Raw genomic sequence first — 25,855 nt, forward strand, 5'->3', positions numbered from 1 at the left:
AAGCAGGCGTTTCCCCACCCAAGAGAAGGGCGGTAGAAGGTACACACCACGGGGCACCCTGTGGTTCTTCCTCCGCGACAATGGGGAGAACATGAGAAGGTGGCATGGGCAGCCCACTTCCGCCCTAGCTGCACGAGTACAGCAACTGAAAGGGAAGACCACCATGAAAGGGGAGTCTTCCAAGAGAGATGCAGCTCCAGTGTCTAGTCAGAAATCCCCCAAACAGAATAGAATGGCCAGCAGTATGCTTGACCCTCTTGAGGGGACCAGTAAGTCATTCCTGCAGGAGTCACTCTTAGATCAAGTGAGTGATGGTGAGCAGGATTAGAGGGGCCCTGCCTCCAGCCAGGTGGAGGAAAGGGATAATCGGATTTACTGGAAGGTGTGGATCCGATGGCCTGGCACATCAGAACCACAAGAATACAAGGCCTTGGTAGACACTGGCGCACAGTGCACTCTGATGCCATCAAGCCACAGTGGGGTTGAATCCATCTGCATCTCTGGAGTGACAGGGGGATCCCAACAGCTAACCCTATTAGAGGCTGAAGTGAGCTTAACTGGGAAGGACTGGCATAAGCACCCCATTGTGACTGGCCCAGATGCCCCGTGCATCCTAGGTATAGACTATCTCAGGAGAGGGTACTTTAAAGACCCAAAAGGGTACTGGTGGGCCTTTGGTATAGCTGCCCTGGAGGAGGTTGAGCAATTGTCCACTTTACCCGGCCTCTCAGAGGACCCCTCGGTGGTGGGGTCGCTTCAGGTCGAAGAGCAGCGAGTGCCAATTGCTACCAAGACGGTGCACCGGCGGCAGTACCGTACTAACCGAGATTCCCTGGTCCCCATCCATCAGCTGATCCGTCGACTAGAAAGCCAGGAGGTGATCAGCAAGACTCACTCACCTTTCAACAGCCCTATATGGCCAGTGAGAAAACCTAATGGCGAATGGAGACTGACTGTGGACTACCGTGGCCTGAATGAAGTTACGCCAGCGATGAGTGCTGCAGTGCCGGACATGCTAGAGCTCCAGTATGAGCTGGAGTCGAAGGCAGCCAAGTGGTACGCCACGATTGACATCGCTAACGCGTTTTTCTCCATTCCAATAGCACCAGAGTGCAGGCCACAGTTTGCGTTCACTTGGAGGGGTATCCAGTACACCCGGAATCGATTGCCCCAGGGGTGGAAACACAGCTCCACCATTTGCCATAGACTGGTCCATACTGCACTGGAGAAAGGTGGGGCTCCAGAACACCTGCAGTTCATTGATGATATCATTGTATGGGGGGACACAGCTGAGGAAGTCTTTGAGAAAGGAAAGAAGATAATTGAAATCCTTCTGAAGGCTGGTTTTGCCATCAAGCGACAGAAGGTTAAGGGGCCTGGAAGGGAGATTCAGTTCCTAGGAATAAAATGGCAAGATGGGCGTCGCCACATCCCAATGGAGGTGATAAACAAGATAACAGCCATGGCCCCACCAACCACCAAAAAAGAGACTCAGTCTTTCCTGGGCGCTGTGGGGTTCTGGAGGATGCACATCCCAAACTACAGCCTGATTGTGAGCCCTCTCTACCACGTAACCCGCAAGAAGAACGATTTTAAATAGGGCCCAGAGCAACAACAAGCCTTTGAACAAATTAAGCAGGAGATTACCCAGGCAGTGGCTCTCGGGCCAGTCCGGACAGGGCAGGAGATTAAGAACGTGCTCTACACCGCAGCCGGGGAGAATGGCCCTTCCTGGAGCCTTTGGCAGAGAGCAGATGGGGAATCCCGAGGCCGACCTCTAGGCTTTTGGAGCTGGGGATACAAAGGCTCTGAAGCTAACTATACCCTGACTGAGAAGGAGATACTGGCAGCGTATGAAGGAATTCGAGCTGCCTCAGAAGTGGTCGGCACTGAGACACAGCTCCTCCTGGCACCTCGACTGCCGGTGCTGGGATGGATGTTCAAAGGAAAGGCTCCCTCCACACATCATGCAACAGATGCCACGTGGAGTAAATGGGTTGCGTTGATAACACAACGGGCTCGAATAGGGAACCGCGACCCCCCAGGATTAGTGGAAATGATCATGAACTGGCCAGAGAGCAAAGATGCTGGGATGTCACCAGAACAAGAGGTGAAACGTGCTGAGGAGGCCCCACCATATAACGAGCTGCCAGAGGAAGAAAAACAATATGCCCTGTTCACTGATGGGTCTTGTCGCATTGTGGGAAAACATTGACGATGGAAGGCTGCAGTGTGGAATCCCACACGAGAAACCACTGAAGCTGTTGAGGGACAAGGTGAATCGAGCCAGTTTGCAGAGGTGAAAGCCATCCAATTGGCTTTGGAGATTGCTGAGCGAGAAAAGTGGCCGAGGCTCTATATCTACACTGACTCGTGGGTGATGGCAAGTGCCCTGTGGATGTGGTTGCAGCAATGGAAACAGAACAACTGGCAACGCAAGGGCAAACCCATCTGGGCCGCTGAAGTATGGCAGGACATTGCAGCCCGGGTGGAGAACCTTGTTGTGAAGGTGCGCCATGTGGACGCCCATATACCCAAGAGTCGAGCCACTGATGAACATCAGCATAACCAGCAGGCAGACCAAGCTGCTAAGATTGAGGTGGCTCAGGTGGACTTGGACTGGCAGCGTAAAGGTGAACTGTTCATAGCCCGGTGGGCCCATGAGACCTCGGGCCACCAAGGCAGAGATGCAACATATAGGTGGGCTCGAGATCGAGGGGTGGACCTCACCATTGACACCATCGCAGAGATCATCCACGGATGTGAAATATGTGCTGCAATCAAACAAGCCAAACGGGTGAAGCCCCAGCAGAATGAAGATCGATGGATGAAATATAAATATGGAGAGGCCTGGCAGATCGACTACATCACACTGCCACAGACCCGCCGAGGCAAGCGCCACGTGCTCACAATGGTGGAAGCAACCACTGGATGGCTCGAAACTTATCCAGTGTCCCACGCCACCGCCCGAAATACCATCCTGGGCCTTGAAGAGCGAGTCCTGTGGCGACACGGCACCCCAGAAAGGATTGAGTCGGACAACGGGACTCACTTCCGAAATAACCTCATAGATGCCTGGGCAGAAGAACACGGCATCGAGTGGGTCTACCACATCCCCTACCACGCACCAGCCTCCGGGAAGATCGAGCGCTACAATGGACTGTTAAAAACTACCTTGAGAGCAATGGGGGGTGGAACCTTCAAACACTGGGACACACATCTGACAAAGGCCACTTGGTTAGTGAACACAAGAGGATCTGCCAATCGAGCTGGCCCGGCTCAGTCAAAACTTCCACGTGTTGTGGACGGGGATAGAGTCCCTGTGGTGCGCATGAGGGACCTGCTGGGAAAAATGGTCTGGGTTAGTCCTGCGCTGGGCAAAGGCAAACCCATCCACGGGATTGTTTTTGCTCAAGGACCTGGGTGCACCTGGTGGGTGATGCAGAAGGACGGAGAGGTCCGATGCGTACCACAAGGGGACTTGATTGTGGGTGAAAACACACCGTGAGTTATACTGTGCTTTTGTTAATTTTTCTTTGTCAATGCTAATTGCTAAGTGGCAGCTGGATGTGACGCACATGGTATAGAATAAGGGGTGGATTATGTCCTGGTTTAACCAGGATAGGGTTAAGTTTCCCCAGCAGTGGGGGGGAGCTCTAGCCGGGTTATTCAGATACCATGCAGACGTCACATCCTGGCAAGTCACATTTTTCCTGGCGCGGAGCGCGGTGCACTCGTGGTTTTGTACATCGTGCTTCAAACTGCTGTATTTGGTAGCTATTTTGCTCTGTTCACTGCTATCACTATTATTGTTATTGTTATTGTTGTTGTTGGTTGTGTTGCTATTGCACTGTTGTATTAAACCTTTCCTTATTTCAGTCTTGGGGCTTTGTATTTCACTCCCTTTGTGGGGGAGGGGCAGCGGCTGCGTGGTCTCAGACCCCGGCAGGGGCTAAACCACCACATACGCAAAATGAGAAATCTTTCATCATTATAGCCAAAGGAGAATTGTGGTTTTGCCTTTCAACTCGTGCCTAACTCAAATATTTTGACTAGTAAGTATAATTCTAGCATTTTAACGAAATGTGCAGAAAATGTCTAGATTGTATAAAATGAGCTTTATATTGGTTAACTTTTTTGATTACTATTTGATATATAGACCACACCCTCCACTGAAAACATGTTCATCCAAGCTACTTTCTCCTGAGGGAGTTTCACTGCGCGCTAGCCATACAGGTTTGAAAAAGTGCTTGTCGTCTTCTTTTTCTATTTCTGATTCATAAATTCGGTTAACCAAGGTTATACCAGATGAGAAAGCAGCATCTTCAAAGATCCACAAATATTTTGTACTTAAACAAGACAAAATTATCCTCCTACCCTTCTGGCAGGAGACCCTCCTGCTCTAAGTATTCAGTTCTGACTAACCCAGAGCAGCTTTCTCTTTTCACCCGGAGTCGGTAACATGGCAAAGCAGTTACCAGCATTTCCTCCTGAGCTCCAAGAACAGCCCAGAGGGCTCACTGGGGATGCCAGCCCATACTCTATTCACTTGGACGCTGCAGCCACACAGCACATAGAGATCCAGAGCCTTGTTAAGGTCCCATCAGACGCAATTAGAAAATGGGAAGTCTGTTAATTGCACTTATTGAAAAAATGGTATCTCAGGCATATATGCTTTCATGTCTTGTCATCCCTAAAAGCAAAGCCACTTGATAAGCTGATTAATAACAGGTTGTACTAAGAGAATCTATATATAAAGAAGAAACATGCATCTGAACAGATAGGTTGTGAAATAGTGCCTACTTATTCAACAAATGGAAAACCCACACAACTATTTTGTTTCTCAGTTCTGTGGTAGTAGGAGGAACATTTTTAACAACTTTATACTTTGTGCCCACAAGAGTGTAAAGGTTGTAAAGACATTTCTTTACGTCTTCACTCTCCAAGCACAGCCCACAACTGCTGACGATACACTTGGTCGCAGAAGGGACCACGCACCAGGGGAAGCTCTTTTAGACAGAGCAGCAGGAGCCACAGGAGGTACAAGAGCTGCAGGAGCCACAGGAGTGAGAACCAGGGCATGAGCATCCCCAAGAGAGAATGAAGTGGTTCAGGCAAGCACAGAGATTATGTTCAACCTGAACCCAAGCAAACGTATTCTGGGAACAATGAACTGTAGTAAAAAAAAGGAAAAAGAAAACCCTTCAAGAACGTGAAAGATTTTTATATTATGAGAATGTTTGAGATTTCAACAGTAGTTTCAACATCCCCTAACTGTGGGGACAGAAAATAAATGTGACGTGATCACAGTGAAAATTCCCACTCTCAGTAAGTTCTAGGTCTGCAGAGCTGTAAGTAGGAGGCACCGCTGGTATCTATCCCACACTAAGCATGTATTTTTTATTTGGATATTGGCTTGCAATGGACAATGCCTACGAACTTCATCAGGGCTGTGAAAGCTCTCTTCATTCCCATCCATACAGTTTTCTCCTCGTCTTAACTTTTGTTTTAAACTAAGAATTACGATAGCCAATTTCTCTTTTCAAGTTTCCTTACAAATGAAATTCCCTCTTGCCTCTTAAGATGACTTAGTCCTGGGTCCTTTCAGGTCCTCCTCTGTAATCCTGTTTTCTGCTCCCATTATCAAGCCCTTTGTTTTGATGACCCAATGACCAAAGCATATCGCTGGCTGCTGGAAGCCACTGGAGATTTAGATAGCAGATTTCCACCATTTTAAAATACCTGTCTTTAATAAAAGTGTCACCATTCATTTTGATTTCTCCCATTTACGGAATGTAATGGCACTTCTAGACTACACAAAATATTGCCACCACCAGATCTCCTGCTGGACAAGGCAGCAAGTGCCTGAACACTGTATCTGTGCACAGTGCCAGGGCTGCGGGCTGCTGGGGGTGGCACAGGTGTCCCTGTGGCCTGAGCTTCAAGCAGATGGGGTGGGCATTCCACTTACAACTGTGACAGACAAAATAAATACAGAGTCCAGTACTTACATAGTTCGGATTTATATAAAGATGTAGTACTCTAAAAAAGTATATGCTTAAAAAGGTTCACACATTTTTTGATATTTGAATAACAAAAAATAGTTTTTGGTCTTTCTTAACATAAAAATATATATCCTGTTTCTACAGCACATAGCAAATGTTAACGTTAGGAAAGGAAATTGCGTAAAGAAGGAAGGGACTTTCTTATTTTATATCCATAGCAATGGTATCAATAAATATTGAAAAAAAATTTAAAGTACAGCAAAGTTCATTTTGTTAGGTACAGACTGAAGGCTTCATTTTTAATTTGTGTGTTTAATAAACCCACCTTGACATCAAGTACTGCAGTTATCAAGTTTGTCAGTATTTTCTCAGAAGCTGAACTTTCTTCTGACAAGTGTTGCCAGTCAATTAAATTAAAATAGAGCACAGCACGATGAAGTGTGTTACTGCTCAGTCTTTAATAAGCCAGCTGTGTATTTCTGAGTCTCTACCAGCTTCCCAACAGGGGCCCTGATTCAGCGGTGTCCTTAGGTCCCTGCTTGACGCTGAGACCACCAGCAAGGTAGCTCAACTGTCTCCATCCTGGGAAGGAGGTGAACATTAATGCACAGCATGGCTTATCAGCAGATATCATCCAACTTTTTTTTTTTACAATATGAATGTCAATAGCAAACAGAAAGATCAGATTTGCAGGAGTTGAGGTACCTGGACTCTTTTCAGCATCCTAGTATGACAGAACCATATTTCTTGAACCAGCCGTGGAGGCAGGTCACAGCTTGCTAAGGACCAGTTGTCTCAGTAGGCACATGTGCATGCTGAGATTCAAGAGGAGACAGCTAGCATCCTTCTGTAGAGTTATCTACCAAGCCACTACACCATAGAACCACTTAAATATCAAAACTCTTTATTTATGTTGAAGAGCGTCTAGAAGCCTTGTACAAAATTGCATTAATAAACATGAAGCAGTTGATGCCTGAGAGTGCCCAGGATGGTACAAGCCTGTTCAGATCCTTGCCTTAAGGCTTAGCTTCTGGTAAGCAAAACATTCCTGCACAACACCGAAGCAAAACGATGGCTGTCAGCTTTTTCCTCACTTCCTTTCAGGATGCATCTTGCATCTGTGTTCCTGTGCTTGAATGAACTCTTGGGTCAGTGGTGTTTGAGCTGTTGTGTCTTCAGTAAGGGCACTCTCTGTCATGGGCATGAGGAGGATTTTTGGTACCATGGCTCCTGGCTCTGCACACTGCAGTAAGCATAGGTGGTTTATTCCTTCCTTCTCAGAGGTTTACAGATGAGCTGCTTGACTCTTAGGAACAGTTACCACTACAACCTTGGTGAATCGAGCAGGGAGGAATGTGCTCCCAGCAAGACACTGAGAGAATATAGCAAGAAGGGCAGTCCTCACAAATGCTGCAGTGACACTGCAACAGTATGAAAGAGATAATATAAATTTAATCCACAGATAGGGTATCTTCTTAACCTTTCAGCTGCAGATGTGGGGAGAACTGAGGGAGAGAAGGGAAGAACAGGAAGGCAGGGGAAGACTAGCAGCACTCCTAGGCAGCCACCTACTCTTCTGCAGTGGCAGAAATGGTGGCAGTCCACTGCTTGGGCTGCACCTCCGGCTCAGACCACCGCTTATGTCTCTTCCCTTCTGCAGGTGGGACTTACAGGCAGCACGTACTGAGATTCAAGAAGACAACCTAAAACCATAATTCAATTTCATGTTGAAGTAAAGACATGTCCTCACCAGCAAAACAGGATTACCCTTCCTTTGAACCACTGTTAAGATTTATGCCTGTGACAAGCAATAATCTTGTAACTTTTTTTTTCACTCACAATGACATAAAATAGTTGGACAAACAGAAACAGGATTGTAGAACACAGCTGCCCTGCAGGGGTTTTTATTACTATTTTTAAATCAATAAGCCCAGAGAACAGATTTGGTGTAAGCACTGCAGCTATATCCACTTCCAGACACTAGCGATCTATAGGCATCATAGTAAATGACATTATTTAAAGAAGAATCCAATCAAAAAGCACTATACTGTGGCTTTCCAAAGCACAGTGAGTCTTTTTTCCCCTTTAGTCCAGAATAAAGAGCACCTCAAGGCTGGTCTGGCATTGCCAGGTTAAGATCCCCACGATCAGACATAAGCCTTGACAAGCAGCTAAACAGAGAAGGCACATGAGTCAAGGAGCTAGAGCCTGACAGTATGAAAAAGAGAAGCCAAGAAGAGATTTAAACACAGTTGGAAGTGATCAAAACCAGAGCCCAGAAGACAAATGAAGCCACAGCATGTTAAATGAGGCAAGTGAGTTTGGAAACATTTATGTATTTAGCTCAGCTCCAAGGCAGAACTGTTAAACAACCACCTGATCAGAATTTGTAAGAAAACGACATACAAGCTAAAACATGGAAGCTGCATTTAGATGCATGCAATAAAACTCTCAAGATTTTAGGAGTCCTACCATATAAATCAGAGGCATTTAGTCTAAATGAAAAATAAGAATCAGTAAATCGCATTTTCTTTTCAGGAAGTATTGGCAGGATTTCAAGATGTATTTATCTAATCTCACAGTATGTGTTTTTTTCCTTGGCTAATCTTCTTTGAAAAGTAACTATTAGGAAATCAAAATATTATGGCTAAGCCTTGCTAACTGTTCTTATGAACAGAAAGGTAAAACCTCTCACTCCCACATGAAAGACATAAGGAAGATGAAGAATTTTGGAACATAAATCAGCAGAAAAAAATTAAAAGACTGGATCCTATTCCCTCCATGCACTTCAGCAACCCTCTGCATTTATCTATACTTAGTTCAGACCCCAGTACATTTGGGGCTGCTTCTTACCATATTAGTTGCCTGCAAAAAACACTTATTAAAACCCATCTAAGTCTTTACAGCAAACTCAAAAGAACAGAAAAGGGAAAGAGCCATAAAATTCCTCACTCTCCTGCCCATCCACACTGGACACAGGCACTGCTTTGCACCTGCCTTCACCGGGCACAGACAGGAAAGGGCCAACAGGCACCCCATGCTCCTGCCTGTGCCAGAGGTGTACGAATGGCTCTGCTCCAGCGCCATGTGCCAGACAGAGTCCTCTCCTTGAAACCCTGGCAGCATAAATACCCGTGACTAGCTACTTTAGCAGAGTTTGAAAGCTCCAGTGTTTCATGCAGTCAGTATTTTCACTTTCAGAATAGTTTAGGCTCAAAACATACTTTCCACTGAAGTCTGTTGACTGGGACTGGGAAATTCTTATGCTTTTAAAATTTTGTCTGAAATATTATTTTCCTCTAGAAAAATCCATAGTTTTGGTAAATGAAATCCAGATTGAACTGACTTAGTTTGGCTGTAAGATTGATGTTGGGTATTTTTATAGAAATATTTTAGAACAACACAAAGATTCCTTTGCAGATACCTAAGATCAGACAGAAAGCTTGTTCCTATTCTGCAACAGGAGTATGAATTACATACACCAGCCCAGTGTCAGATCATCACAGTCACCTCCTGCAGATCCAGTCTCACAGCTTTTCCAAGATAATTGGGTGCCCAAATGACAAATATTTAGAACATTGTAGTACTCATAATTTATGTGAACAAAATACAGAGTTCCTTCACCTTCCATTCCATTTATTTTGCAGTATATACTGCAGGAAAAAAATGGTTTGGGATTCAGTAATTCATAAAAGTACACATATTCTGAGAATATAAAGCTTTTAATGTTAATATGGTGAAAATTAGTCATCGCTCCTGTAAAAAAAACCAGGTCATGTAACAAACAAGTGGAGAAAGGGTAGACACAGTATTTTATGTATGAGAACTGACCTCTTCATCTGTGCTGCAGCTACTGCATTTCATCTTTACAGAATGATGAGAAACCAAGAAGTTATATAACTTAATAAAAAGCTGGTAGGGCCAGTGACATCTTAAATCTCACTGTGTGAAAATCAATTACAAGATGTGAAAAGAAAAAAAAACTCTTCAGGAAACAAAATCTCCATCCCATAATATATCCCCATATATATGTATATTTTTCAGTAACAATGAGCAACCAAACTTTAAAGAGAGTGTGGGAGGTAAGTGAAAGGACAGGCAGAGCAGAGAAGGAACAGCATAATCACAGATCGTTTCAGGATGCTGTTATGATGAAGTAAAAAGACAAATGATTTTGATGACATAATTTTGATTCTGTTTATGATAAATAGCAAATAGGTAAAATAATAATGACTTGCAACATGGAGTTTACTTGGAATAAGAAATCCAAACAATTCTTGCATACCTTTGTAGGAAAGTATATGCTTTTTTAACCTGGAAACACAACACAGTCCTACTTGCATCAGTCTGCACTTTTCTAAGGGAGAACAGTCCCATCAAAAAAATTTAAAGCTATCTTTGATTGAAGGCAGGTTAGGCCAAGTCAAGAGATCTATTTTATTCTCCAATTGTCTCAGCAAGGAAAACCAAAAGAGACAATGATACTGGCTCAGAAGCCATACTACAATCCACAAAAATTGATCTTTTTTTAATCCCTCCATTGACCATTCTGACCTTTTGTCCACTCAAACATAGGCTAGCTGGAAAAAAAGATCTGGCAATTCTCATTTGATTAATTTACAAGTGGAGTGAACTTTTACAAAAGGAAAGCAAAAGACATTTTCTGTAAAATGGGTATAATGGAAGAAAAAGGAGAAAATGCAAAATATGGCCAAAACACATGAAAAGAGAATTCACTGAATCAAAGCCAAATTAAACTGACAGTGTTGCATAAACAGGAATTCAGAGTGGTTGACACATTCTACCTGAAGAAAGTAACAGAATAAAATCACAGAATCATAGAATGGTTTGGGTTAGAAGGGGCTTTTAAAGATCACCTAGTCCAACCCTCCTGCCACTGGCAGGGAAATCTCTAACTAGATCAGGTTGCTCAAAGCCCTGTCCAAACTGACCTTGAACACGTCCAGGGATGGGTCATCCACAACTTCTCTGGGCAACCTGTTCCAGTGTCTCACCACCCTCATCATAATATATTTCTTCCTTATGCCCAACCTAAACCCACCCTCTTCCACTTTAAAACCATTGCCCCTTGTCCTGTCACTACGGGCCTTTGTAAAAAGACTCCCCATCTTTCTTATAAGCCCCCTTTATATACAGAAAGGCTCCAATAAGGTCTCAGCAGAGCCTTCTCTTCTCCAGGCAGAACAAACCCAACTCTCTCAGACTTTCTTCATAGGAGAGCTGTTCCAGTCCTCTGTTTTCATGGCCCTCCTCTGGTTCTGCTCTAACAGGTACATGTCTTGAACTGGGGACCCAAGTCGCATCAGTTGCACTTCTTCTATGGTCTGTAAGCTTAAATTCCTCCCAGTACAAATACTTTCAACAGGGCAGGGAAGTACCAAACAGAGAAATACCTAAAATCGAGAGAGAGCTTGTGAAGCTGTAAGTTAGAGTTGAATCTGTTCAGATCAGCCACCTGTATTAAAAGGATTTCAAGGAGGCTCTTTGGGACTTGGGTATCAAAAATCTGTCTATGTGCCTTTTTTGGGGGGAGAAGAAGGGTATGCCTCTGTGTAACACGACCAAGGTTAAATGCACTGTTCACATCAAAAATTGATCTTTAGCTCCAGTGACAACAAACTGCTCTATAAATGGGGAAACTATATCTCTCCCAGCACCTTTTAAAAGAAAGTACCACTGTTTTTGTGAGGTGTTGCTGCCCATCCATTAAGCAGCTACTGAAGATGCCCACCAGAACAAGGTCTTCATATGCTTAAGCACAGAACTCCATGTGGATCTAGTCCTGTGCACAAAGGTCAAAGCTGCACAACCGCATGGAGACAAAAGGCACCACTGTCCACACCCAGAGAAGGAAAACTTGCCATTGAGGATAATGTCAAAAATTATAACTCTTGCTTGATAATCAGCATCAGTAAACTACAAGTATTTTGGTCAACTGGTCTGTTATAAAATCAAGCCTGAGGCTCCTGAGCACAACAAGATGGTGAAACATGTACTTGCCCTAACTGCACAACACTGTCCTACAGGAAATAAAGAGCAGTCTCATTTATCAACAATCTTTGTGTGATCAGGTCAGCTGCCAACTGAACCTGGAATCTGCTGAACTTACTTTCACAAGAGTATTTTTTACTCCTGCATTATATTTAATAGATTTTAGAAGCATAAAGAAATGTTTACTGCATTTTTTTCAGCCCTTTCAGGATTTCCCACCACTCAAACAGCAGCAGAATTTTAATGACTGGAAAACTGCAGCAGTGCCGTAAAATAAAACTGTAATGCAGCAAATCACTACTTCTGGGGGTTTCCTTCACTGTAACTCTAATCTTCTAAATCTGCTACAGTGTCAGTACAGATTTCTTTTGAAATACAGCTTCTAGCAGAGATTAATTAAAAAAAAAAAAAAAAAAAAAAAAGTCTTGAGAGCTTATTTAAGTTCTGTAGTTACAAAACCTGGGAAAGATGTAACCAAAAGCATAATTCCCAAATAGCTCCCACTGCCATCTGAAGGTATGATTTCTTTACTTCCTTTTTTTTAAACTAAAATGCCTTTGCATTTTAAAATAGCCACATGTTCACTGTACCCTCCTGACAAAGATACCTTCTGGGTAGCAATTAAATGTATAATTGAGATCTTCAAGACATTAGAAGGCAAATTCAGTGTCTTTTTGAATGGCTGGAGGAAATAAGATAAATCAACTTTATGCCAAGACACACTTTTGCACAAAAGCATTCAATATGCATCACACAACCCCTCGTAAGCCTGAGGGGCTGCTTCTTCCACAAATAATGCTTCCAAGGTTTTCAGAGAAGGGATTTTCAAAGCTGTAAGATGAAGTTTGCAGCTGTACTAGGTAAGATCATCAGCCAAACATTAAGATTTTAAACTTTTTACTGATGGTAGATATTTGAGGCTAGATTTGTAGACATCTGTGTTGGTCCAAAGAAGACTTGACTTTCTCCTCTCATTTTGTTCACTAGTCATTAGTGGAGCTGGATTGATCCTCCTTGGAGACTCATTCCCCCATTTACAACTTAAGGTTTCTTGCAGGTGACTGGCAGGAAGCACTTTATCGATATTGCTACCTTCTTACAGTTGATATTCTCATTTATTCATCAGCGCTTTAGTTCACCACTCACACAGAGGAACAGATTATTTAATCACTGTTATAAATGCAGAGGCAGAACCAGCATATAGTTTTATAAATTTATTGGAAAAAGAACAAGCAAAAAGAAGGCTTGGTACGCCGGGGAGGGCGGCGGGGGGCTTTCCGCTCCGCACCGACCCACACTAGGTGGAGCTGTGCCACACCCCTCCCCCCCTTATAGTCTACCCTCATGCATATTCACAAAATGGGCGTAATTCGCCCCCAAAAAGTTTCCACCTCCCGGCTGTGCAAGCAATAGTTTCTCGAACCTTCCCCAGTCCGCACATGCGCAGTAGAGCCTCTCGAACTTTCCCGGGCCTTTCTGGTGTTGCTGGGGGCTTCTGACAGGGGGCCCTCCAGTACTTTTCCACTTGCGCAACAACAGTCCATAGGAGTCTGTGTTTACAGAAGAAGAACTCCAAACCATTTTAACAACAAAACCATGGTATACATTGCAAAGTACCTGCAGCATACCCGCTCCTCACATTAAAGTCACTATATTTTATAACACGAATCACCACCATATTCTTCACACTCACCACTGCTCAGAGAACAGTCATTGATAAAACTGTGTCTCACTGGGGGTGACGAAGCTAAAACTTCAAGGTGCTGCTTCCAGCTTTTGTCAGAGCACTGCAGAATTGCAAAAACCAACAGTCCTTTCTTTTATCACTTCTTCCTATCACTAAGTGCCTGAAAAGTTTCCAAACAAAGACAATATTAACTCACTACAGCTCTTTTCATCTCCCTACCTTCACATTCATACAAATGACCCACGATTCAGGATTTAAAATTAAGCTCAGCAGACAGTAAGTGCTGTCTTTCATCTGGCTGACCCAGTAAAACCACAGCAAGTCTCCTGCTGCCCATACTTAGATGCTTTCTGATTCCTCCTCCTCCCATCAAGCAGACAGCACTACTCTGAAGATCCCCCCCATCTTAATCTCCTTGTTCCTCTCTAATACTTCTCCATTCATATTGCTCCGCTTCCTCCATGATTACAGGACTAAAGGAACACATAAGAAAAGCTCAGATAAGAAAATTCAGGAAACTGAGCTAAGCCACTTCAATACTATTATTACATGGACTCTTCTCTGTGGGAAGGATTTTTTTTTTTTTCAAAGAATAAAAGATGGATGGAGAAATAATAAAAGCAATTAGATTTTGGAAAGCTTCCAAGATCAGAAATGTCAGCAGAACTACTGCAGATGTAGTAGTCTGTGCATTTCAATCAGGAATACAAATAATGGCTACAAAATCTATTTAAATTGGCTGCACACAACACTCCAAAAAGAAATCACTTCTTTTTTGTTTCTTAGGCCTTTATCATGGCAACAGTTTGAAATTACCACCCTCCGACAGAGGCCTTCGTCCAGGAGGGCAGGCTGTATGACAAAAGATGTGCCCAATAGAGCTGAGATGTCCCTGCCTTGTCATTTCAACTTCTCTCCCTCTTGCTCTATCAAACTCCTTTCCCACCCCAAAGGTCCATTCTGGGAGTCCCATGACTTCTGCATCCTCAGTTCCTCCCCTCTCTTTCTTTCCCTCCTCCCTTTTTTATTCCTTCTCTTGGGAGGCAATGAACTGCAGGACGTGGATACCCATTTAGTCCCTCTTGAGATTTAGGGCTCCTTTTTCCTCTAGGAGTGTTTTTTCTGGTTGCACTCCTGATAGTCCATATTAAAGTACCCCCACTTGCATCTGCTCTGTTCTGCTGGAGCAAAGAAAGGAAAAGGGAGACAGGGTGCCATCAGCATGGAGGGCAAAGCAGGACCCAATGAACAGATTAAATATTCCTGGAGACTGAGGTGTTATACACACACACAAAAAAAAGTAAGAGATTATTGATGTCTGCACGCTTTAGTTTCTGATGTATGACCACCTTATTCAGGCTACCTGAAAAATTAGGACTGAGAAAAACAAGTCTATATGGGACAGACTTTCCATTGCCATTTTGAAAGATTTACAATTATACAGGGAAATCTCAAAAGTGAACCATCGTTGTACAGCAACAGAATACAAGAGGCACAATTAATAAGGCAATGCCCTCTCATTCCTCCCACTTCCCTCCCAAGATTTCCTAAGGGTGAAGCCAAATAAACATCTGTATGATTTCAGCCTGGAAGATGCTGTGCTTCATGCTGGACCAATGCCCACTGAAATATCTGTCCTGCAAGCCCCTCACTGCAGGCATACCCCTGGGCTCTCCAGAGCTCCAGAGGTCAACACAGACACCTGGCTGCATGCAGCATCTTACATGATCATTGTCCGTTTGGGTTTTTTTTTGCTGGTGATTTTTTCCCCACAAATGTATTTAAATCAAAAGGTATCCCCTCTGTAAGCCAACTGGAATTCTTTTACTAATTAGCCGCTTATGAGAAAAGTAGAGAGCTTTAATACAAAAGCATAAAGTTAGAAGCACCTTTATCAGTCAGCATGCTGTAACCAGTCTTAAAGCAAAAGGCCCACTCCATTCAGAAACTGTGAGTGCTTTCAGATGTCATGTACCAAAAGGAAAAGCTGTTTTTCACATATTCCTGTACTCAGCAAAACGGCCTGCATTAAGAAATGACAGCATCTTTCAAAAATCATTTTTTCATGGAGTCTACTCTAATACCAGGAACCCTCAGCAAAACAGTCTATTTTCTAAGTGACTTTCTCAGCAGCCACTTGCCAGGACAGTGATGTCAGCCATCTCTCAGGTCAGTTCCTGTCTCTCGTAATGAGAGATTATCTCTTATCACTCCAGAATTATTGGTGTCTTCACAACTGCCAAATCAAGAAAGTGTTTAATCGGTGCTATGATCTAAAATGCCTGCTTGCTATAGAACGGTATGTTTTAGGAATGGGTATCAATTCAGCTCTGAAATTAATAAAAGAGAAGTCTGAACATTTCATCCTCCAGGTGCAAATCTCTTGACCTTCCTCTACCCTGTGAACCAAGACTGTTGAAGAGGCCACGTTGCCACTGCCATAGCCCTTCATCAAAGCTGTTAAGCTCATCAAGGAACTACATCAAGGGTTTGGTTTTGTTTTCTTTTACCCCTAGATACTCTGTGGAGGAGGAACGCCTTAACTAATTGCTTTTCCCTACCTCTCATCCCATCTTCTGACCCTCCTACCAAATGGGCCACACGGGATAGGCTGGAATGACAACTCCTGGAGCCAGTTACCTTCACTCACCACAAGCCATCTCAGTTCTACTTCAGTGACTCCATCCAGGGCAATCACATAAATAGGAATTCTCCAGCTTTTCTGCAAGTCACATTTTATTTTTCATGCACTTCATTTTCACCATCAGTTGTTGAGCATGCTAGCTCTTAGAGCCAGCTTGACACATGAGATGTGAGAAGACAGCGAACCACAAAACTCATCAGGGATAACAGGCTTGCGAAACTGCAGTTTGAAAGAAACCTTGCAAAGGAATCACTGCCTTATAGACCCCATGAATCACAATTTGCAGTTCTAGAGAACAATAGGGGTTTAATCCTGTTGGAAATTGGGAAACTGCAATATGTCTCTTTTTCTGGTCAGAGGTAAGTTAGAAGCACTGAAGGTCAATTCTGAAAGAGGCAGACATCCCTAATTTCCCAGAAGAAAACCAGTTTGAGAAATAAACATTTCTTGCATTGACATTAACTATAAATAGCACAGGGAAGCCAAGCAATACCAGGGCTGTTAGTGAGCATCTCTGAAGTTCAGAAAGCAGGTGGCTAAAAGTGACATTTGGAAACAGAGAGGCAATTTATTCCCATTTAGCTGTCATTTACAGGAAGAGGGAATATAAACTAATTTGGTTATTTACCCCATAAAATGATGTATGATTGACAACACCTAAACTTGTTATGTTTAGTATCATGTAAGAGTGATCCATCCTTGTGACAACTGTCTTTTAAAAAAAGCTCTAAAAAAAAAAAAAAAAAAGGAGGGCATTTATGTTCCTATTTGATTCCCAGCTCCTGTAATAAAATTAATGTTCCAAAGGATGTAACAGTAAAATTCAGTGATTATTTTAATTGTTTTGGCCTCCTACCTGCATCTTGAAATAAAGGTTTCAGCTGGGAACAGGCTGACCCCTAGTCTAAATTTTTCTTCTAGAAATGGCATCTAAGGGACATATACTGTATTTCAACAGAGTTTTAAAAGGTGGAATGTAAATTTAGGAACTGATATCACCGATGACCTTAGGTTTCATCATTTTCTGTTACTAAAACAGCACTGATCGTTAAGTTCACCTTCAAAACAAACCAAAACACATTATGCAGCCCATGGTGTTAACATCTATGCTATTATAAAAGATTATTAATGCAGTTTCATTCTTCTCTAATGGTTTCTTTCTTCCTGTCCTTTCAAGGAGAATACATGGACAGTCTTATAACTAATACAGGCCTTGTCCATTGCTCTTCTTCACTTCCAGCTCAAAATCTGTCAGATCAAATTTCTCCATCTTGCAATTTATGAAACAGAAGGGCATCATTAGAAAGACTCATTTCCTAAAGTAAGTGGGTTACTAACATCCTTCTTTGTATTACACAAAGGACTTTACAAAAAAAAGTACCCAAATAAGAAATAGCTATCCAAAAAAAAAAAATTTAGGCCACTCATGCTATATTTTCACCTTGGTGTTTTCTAAGAAGACATATGTAGAGCACCACCTTCAAACCCAACACTAAATTGCTTGGTGTCGTCTCTAGAAAAAAGGTCTCATTGCAATTTCTCTCGTTCCCTCACAATGTAAAAGGTACAGGAGGGTATAGACATTAAAGAATATGATCATAACTGAAAGAATACACTCAGGCAGAATTTCATGTCTAGAAATACGGAGCAGAAGAATTCTCTGTAAAATTTACTGACAAATGCAGACACATCAGCAAACTGATATGGCAACCACTCCTCTCCAGTAATTTAGGCAGTGCTTAAACTCAGCTTCCTATTAGGGTACATTTTGCATCACTGGTCAGAATCTTCCCAGCTGAAAAGCTACAGGTTCACTTCCCCATGCTTGCCACTAATCCTTCCCATCTCCCTGCTCCCTTACACCCAGCAAGTGGGTGGAACACCTTTCTTTGAAACATGCAACGAGCTCACTGTGCTCAGCTCCAGATGTTCCAGCTGTAGGAACTTGTGTGCTAGGAAATTAAATAGCATTTTAAAAGTTAAGAAGCACAAATAAGCAAATAAGAGAAAAAGTGATGTGCTGTGATATTCACGGCATGGGCACTCCATTTTGTCTTAATTTTAGCATCAACCTGTCAGGAAAATGAGTGTACATACTGTATCCACACTGCTTTGGAAAGCAAAGCTTTATCAAGTATACCAGCTCGGTAGGTATTTTCCAACTTCAGTACATAAAAAGTGGTTACACAATGAAGTTCAATATTTCTCTCATTATTTACATCAAGTTTCCTGTGCATTCAGGAGGAACGTTTAGAATCAGACCACTGAAAAAGTACAAGTTGTCTCCCTTTTCTGTTCTCTGTAGCACAAATGTTTCTCTTCAGCAGATTTCTCTGATCTGAAAGGCAATGCAATCAAATGGAATTATTATTTCAGGCCATGAATTGCACTGTGATAGTGAAACAACCATATTCCTTTTTAGAGGAACATCCTGATGTTCAAAAGCACTGAACAGCCAGAAACATCTATTGAAATTGGAGCTAGTTAGTGCTCAGAACCAAAGCTAAGTAATATTTAATTTTAAATTTTTGCATTGAATTAAGAGTCTAATTTCAGCATCCAATATGTTTAATCCAGTGTTAACCTCCAAACTCTAGGATTTGAGTTTGGCTTGTTCATAAACAGAGTGAATGACTTCACCCCAATCTTTACCAGGCAGTTGCTCACACCTGACTCTGTGGCGCAGCATGCTGGGCAGGCTTCGGGGCTAATGTAGCAGGGTTCCAGAAAATCAGAAACAAACCAGGCAGAGCACAGGAGGGTTCCTGTGCAAAACCTCCCTGCACCGCACACCTATGGCATCTGCCAGGGCCACCCATCTTCCACAGGCATAATCACCATCAAATACAAAGGGAGAAAACTAAGGACAAACAGAAGCCACCAGCCATGCAAGGTGAAGGCAGCTAACCGGGACGCTGGGCAGTTCTGGACAGTGACGCCCACAGCAATTACAAAAACCACTGTCTCTCTCTGACTGAAGCCTAATGGCTGATACGACAAATTAATTTTCATTGCCGTAAATCTATGACATTAATTAAGGACCCCTAGCGATGGAATGTGTGGTCTATCTAATTAACACAAATTGAGCTGGGAGTCCACGACGCAGAGATGGAGGCTGCCAGGTGATACATGGGCATACAGTTCCTGAGCTTCCTTTGGAAGACCAGGTCCCTCCTCACTCCCCGTCAATCCACATTTGTAGCAAAGCTACTGTCAAGTCTATTTATTAGTAAATTGCTGCTACTGAGAAGCTGCCACCATCTCTGCACAGCTATTTTCACAAAGCTTGTATTTCCTGCCACTGTTCTTTAACTTTCTCTCTTCCTGCGTTCACAGACTCATACTTGATCCACAGCTTCCCAAAACCGCACCAGCTGAAAGATATCTTTGTATACCCAAGCCTCGAGCCTGGCCACTCCATGGATCCATAAAGAAGACCCTACAGTGTGACCCAAGCTGATCCCTTCTTCCTCAGGGCCGTATTTCATTCCCAGTGCTCATTAATTCACCTCAACTCACTTCTTTGTTAACTAGAAGTGGTATTTGCATATATCAGAGGAACTGTTACCTGTATCCCCACCTCCCCAGAACACCCACCTCAAAAAGGACAAGTAAGAATCAGCCAAAAGGGGAACATGCATGGCAGCATGGAGGAGGGTTCAGGTACTATGAAATCTCTGGAGCTTCCACCACTGCTCCTGAGGAAAGGCAGAAGTGATACCCTGCTAACACTGCATCCTCAAAAACAGCCATCTCCCATCTTAAATAAGCTGTTTAAGAAACCATGACTTGCAGCAATAAAGAAAGGTGCTAGGAAAATCCAGAAATTAAGGTCCTGATGGGGCAAAAAAAGCAGAAGTATGCTTGCAAACTCATTAGGGGTTCCTTTGGTGCAAGTAAGGGATGATGACATGAAGACCACTTTCACTCAGTTCAGGACACAATCTATTTTGACCCAACATATATTAAGGCCAAATTCTTGTACCAGTGTTAAAAAGAAGCAGAACCATTTACCTGATCCAGCACTATACTCATGAGGCTGGAACCAAGGCTTGCATTTCTGTAGGGACACGAAAAACCAGCAGGTGCTAGCAGAGATTGTGGCACACTTCCCCTGCCACCATGACCTGCTCTGACCAAGGCTGGACTCTACAGGCACACAGAAACATCCATTGCAACCTCACTACTCCACTCTGCCAGGAATACAAGACACACATAACTGGAGGCAAATTAATAGACTTCAAGATTTTAAGCCCTATCAGAGCCCTATCACAACTGATTTCACATCCCTTTATCTATTCACTGTATTGCCTACTGAGGAGAATGAGAATCAGGCCCGTTGCTTCCAGACAGTGGGTTCCTGGTACCTGTTAGAGGTATGCCACAGGTAGGAATGTTAATGTTTAACTTTGTAAAACTAAAATAAACATCTTTTCAGCTTCTTGCTGAATCTTGCTTAAAGAACCGTCTATAACTCCATATAAATACTGCTCATAAATCTTCCATAGTGGATAAGCAAAGTAGGGCAAGTAGTAAAATACCTGCCTTTGGAAACTAAAGGATAAATGAAATATTAGCTGAGGAAAGCTGTGAACAACTAGGGGTTATTTATTTATTCACCACTTTGTAATATGTGGAGGGTGATGTGGCCGTTCATTCTATAGCACCACCAGGTATATAGTGTCCCTCACTAGCTAGTCACACTGTTTGGAAGAACTCTAGAGATTTCACAATTCTAAATTTAAATCTAACATTTGCATAGTAAGGACACATCTGTCGGCAATGGGCAACTTTGGATTTCCTTTAGGCTAATTGGTCCACTCTGCCCTCCTGCATGCTCTCCCAGGTCAATCGGTTGACAGAAAATACACTTTTGGTGAAGAATATTATCTGACATGCACTGTAAATTCTCAAAACAGTTAATACTTGGAACATAAGACTTCCATAAAATTGGAACATAAGACCTCTGTACTCCACTGCAAGCATGAGCAGAAGCTATATACACTTGAATGTAAGGTTATGTGGAATTAATCCTTTAGATCTCATTTTCAAACCCATTTTCCATGGGTTTTTCCACTCAATTTTTTCCTTGCCTCTTTATTTTAAAGTTGCTCTTGAATTTTTGCACAAGTTTCAAGTGATCACAAGTATTGTACTGGTTCTCAATAGAATAATTTGGCTCCTGTGCATTATCACTTTCTTTAGTCTCTGTCCTTCTTCTTCCTACAAAACCTACATCTTACTTCTTCATAACTTTTGTTTTTGTTCTTCCAATTCTTGTGTCTCATTTATTTTCATAGAATCATAGAATACCAGGTTGGAAGGGGCCTCAAGGATCATGTGGTCCAACCTTTCTTGGCAAAAGCACTGTCTAGACAAGATGGCCCACCACCCTGTCCATCCAAATCTTAAAAGTGTCCGATGTTGGGGAATCCACCACTTCCATGGGGAGATTATTTCAATGGCTGATTGTTCTCATTGTGAAAAATTTTCCTCTTATGTCCAATCAGAATCTCCCAAGGAGTAACTTGTACCCATTACCCCTCATCTTTTCCATGTGATTCCTCGTAAAAAGATACTCTCCATCTTCCTTGTAGGCACCCTTTAAATACTGGAACATGGTGATAAGGTCTTCCCTAAGACTTCTCAAGGCTGAACAAACCCAATTCTCTCAGCCTTTCCTCATATGGCAGGCTCCCAGTCCCTTTTTCATCTTTGTGGCCCTCCTATGGACACTCTCTAGCCTGTCCACATCTTTTTTTGACTAGCAAGGACCAAAACTGAACACAGTATTCCAGGTGTGGCCTGACAAGCACTGAGTAGAGTGGGACAATGACTTCTTTATCTCTGCTGGTGTGGCCCGTGTTGATGCACCCCAGCATCCTCTTGGCTTTCTTTGACACAGCAGCACACTGTTCACTCATACTGAGCTTGTTGTCCACCAGGACCCCCAGGTCCCTTTCCACAGAGCTGCTCCCCAGTCAGGTAGATCCCAGCCTGTGCTGCACTCCTGTATTATGTTTTCCCAGGTGCAAGACCTTATACTTGGCCTTGTTGAACTTCAGAAGGTTCTTGTTAGCCCACTCTTCCAGCCTATCCAGGTCTTCCCACAGGGTGGATCTCCCTTCTGAAGTGTCCACTTCCTTACTCAGTTTGGTATCATCAACAAACTTCATCAGGGTACACTTGATCCCATCATCCAGATCACTTATGAAGATATTAAACAGCATTGGGCTCAGTATTGATCTCTGGGGGATCCCACTTGTGACAGGTTGCCAGTTTGAAAAACAGCTACTTCCCACCATCCTCTGGGTGTGGCCTGTCAGCAAGTTTGCCACTCACCACACAGACCACTTGTCTAGACCGTAACACATCAGTTTTTCTTGGAGGCAGCTGTGGGGAAACGTATCGAAAGCCTTGAAGAAATCCAGGTACACCATGTCCACAGCTTGCCCCACATCAACTGAGCAGGTTACTTTGTTGTAGAAGGTGATCAGGTTTGTCAAGCATGATTTGCCCTTGGTGAATCCGTGCTGGCTTTTCCCAACCACATGCTTCATTTGACTTGTGATAGCCCCCAGGAGGATTCGTTCCATAACTTTCCCAGGGATCAAAGACTGATGGGCTTACAAATTCCTGGATCCTCCTTTAAGCCCTTCTTGTAGATGGGGGTGACATTAGCCTTCTTCCAGTCTTCTGGGACATCCCCCAATCTACCCAACTTCTCAAAGATTATGGAGAGCGGCCTCACAATAACGCCAGCCAGCTCTCTTAACACCCTCAGGTGGATAATGTCAAGGCCCATTGATTTGTAGAGGTCAAGCTTCTGCAATAGTTCACATACCAACTCCTCCTTCACTGATGTTGGGTCTGCGTTTGCACCCAGCTGGATTTTTGTTCCCAAGGCCTGGGGCTCAACAGTGCTGGTAAAGACAGAGGTCAAGAAAGTGTTGTGAACCTCTGCCTTTTCAGCATTGTTGGTAACTAATTAACCTCTCCTGTTTAACAATAGGCCAGTATTTTCCTTCTGTTTCTGCTTGTTGTTTATGTACCTGAAGAACCCTTTCCTGTAGTTTTTGACATCTCTGGACAACTTCAATTCGAGTTAAGCTTTTGCTCTTCTAAGTGCATCTCTACACACTCTGGCAATGCCCTTGTAGTTCTCAACGGGTACTTGTCTGCTCTTCCATCTCTAGTATGCTCTTGTTTTGGTTTTGAGCAGACTCAGAAACTCCCAGTTAAGCCAAAGGGGTCTCTTGCTCCGCCTACTTCCCTTACCTTTAAGGGGGATGAACTGGTTTTGTGCTTCCAGGAGAGCATTCTTGAAAAACTCCCAGCACTCGCTAGCTCCTTTGTCCTCCACGAAAGCTTCCCATGGAATCCCTCCCAACTGAGCTCTGAGAGAGATGAAGTTTGCTCTTCAAAAATCTAAAACCCTTGTCTTAGTACTAACTTTCAGCATGCTCAGCAGGATCCCAGGCTCCACAATATTGTGATCACTGCAACAAGGCTATGACTAACCAAGATATTGCAAAGCAGATTTCCTTGGTTTGTGAGCAGCAAATGCAGCAGTGCCTTATTCCTGGTTGGCACATCTAACATTTGTATGAAGAAGCAGTCCTCTACGCATTCCAGGAACTTGATGGATGACGTGTGAGCTGCTGTATTGTTCTTCCAACAAATGTCTGGGTAGTTGAAGTCACTCATAAGACCAAGGTTCTGTTGACAAGAAGCTTGCTTAAGTGACCCAAATATTACTTCAATGGCCTTATCATCTTGGTTTGGAGGTGGGTAGCAGATGCCTACTCTAAGATCCCCCTTGGAGACAACCCCTCTGATATTGACCCAGAGGCATTCGATAGGGCTTCCACAATCACTGTAGTTGACTTCAATACATTCAAGGTTCTCCTTAACATAGAGCACAACTCCTCCACCTCTTCTTCCCTGCCTGTCTTTATAAAATAGCCTATAGCCATCCATCGTGAACCTCAGTCATGTGAGTTGCCCCACCATGTTTCAGTTATTCCTATGATATCACGAATTTCTGACCGGGCATGGAGCTCCAGTTCTTTCTGTTTGTTCCCTAGGCCACATGCATTGGTATGCATACACTTGAGGTGCTTGGTCTGATTCACATCTTGGGAGGCAGCTAGGAAACATCTGTTGATGCTCTGGTTGGCCTGGCTTATTCCCCAGTTGGTTGGAATGACATGAGCATCACCACTTTGGACCCTGCCCCCTGAGTCCCTCAGTTTAAAGCCTGTCTCACCAAGTTGGCCAGCCTGCTGCCAAAGACTCCCTTGCCTCTTGTAGACAGGTGGATCCCATCCCTCCCTAGAAGGTTATAGTCCTCAAAGAATGTCCCGTTGTCATAAAAGCCAAAGCCCTCATGATGGCACCAGTCACGAAGCCAGAAGTTGATTTGCATTATACAACTATTTCTGGCGGCACCCTTTCCTCTAACTGGCAAAATGGAACAAAAGACAACTTGGGCACCAATACTTTTCCCTTGCACCACCCAGGGCTTTGTAGTCTTCCTTGATTCTGCCCAGGTTCTGGCTTGCAGTGTCATTTGTGCCCACATGAAAGAGCAGCGATGGATAGCAGTCTGTGCTCTTGAGAAGTTCTGGCACCCTCTCAGCAACATCTTGGACTTTAGCTCCCAGAAGGCAGCACACCTGTCATGATTCCTTGTCAGGCTGGCAGATGGGCACCTCAGTGCCCCTCAACAGAGTCACCCACTACAAGCACTCGTCGCTTCCTTTTGAGGTATTCACTGTGTGCTGCTGGTACAGTTTCTCCTTGCAGACCTTGGCTCATGGGTATCTACAGCTGTTAAAGCTTCATGTCTGTTTTCAGTTGTAATGCTGGAAGGTGTGGACTGAAGCAGAGTCCTGCTTTTGTGGGTCACCAGGGTCCAAGGTGCCTCATTCTCTGTGGTGTCGACCATAGGAGCATGGTTCTGAAACGACTTATCTATCTCCCTCTCGGCCCCTCTAATGCACAGCCTTTTAACAGTTTCCTGTAACTCAGCCACCTGACACAACAGATCATCAACCTGTGCACATCTTTTGCAGGTACTTACCTTTTCTCCAGGAGAAGGGTCTGGGCACTCATTGCAACCTACTGTCTTTACTGAAGTCTCCTTTCCTTATCAGTTCTGTCTGGGTGGAAGTGTCAGACATCTCAGGGGCTTTCTCTGTAGAAACACTGGTTTTAACTCTGAGGTGAGTGCCCACCATTATGGCAGAGACCTCTTGAGCTGGTAGGGCAATTACGCCTCTTCCTGCGCAAACTGCTGCACCATGCCCTGGCTGCCTCACCACAGCTTGGTCGCAGGGCTCCTGGTCACTTGTGCTCCCTAGGCTGCTTTTTATAGGCGTGGGGGTGGCCACAGTTGCTCTGGCAATGCCCAGGCCTGGTCAGCATCTCCCACGAGAGCTGCCAGCTCCTGGCAGGTCCCTCTGTTGCCTGAGCATTCCCCTGCCTCAGGAAAACCCATTGAGC

General features: G+C 43.7%; 1 protein-coding gene across 7 annotated transcripts in view; it reads right to left on the reverse strand.

The window, feature by feature from the left end:
• OXR1 (oxidation resistance 1) overlaps positions 1 to 25,855 on the reverse strand; it is a 297,931-nt gene that overhangs the window by 153,959 nt on the left and 118,117 nt on the right. Inside the window, exon 1 of one of the 7 annotated variants that reach the window (XM_074811267.1) lies at positions 25,434 to 25,441. The exons of the other annotated variants lie outside the window; for them this stretch is intronic. The gene's annotated coding sequence lies outside the window, so the exon portion shown is untranslated. Of the gene's footprint in view, positions 1 to 25,433; positions 25,442 to 25,855 lie in introns of those variants that run through there. 7 annotated transcript variants of the gene reach the window in all.

This window comes from Strix aluco, chromosome 1 (genome assembly GCF_031877795.1).
Source record: "Strix aluco isolate bStrAlu1 chromosome 1, bStrAlu1.hap1, whole genome shotgun sequence".
Classification (NCBI taxonomy): domain Eukaryota; kingdom Metazoa; phylum Chordata; class Aves; order Strigiformes; family Strigidae; genus Strix; species Strix aluco.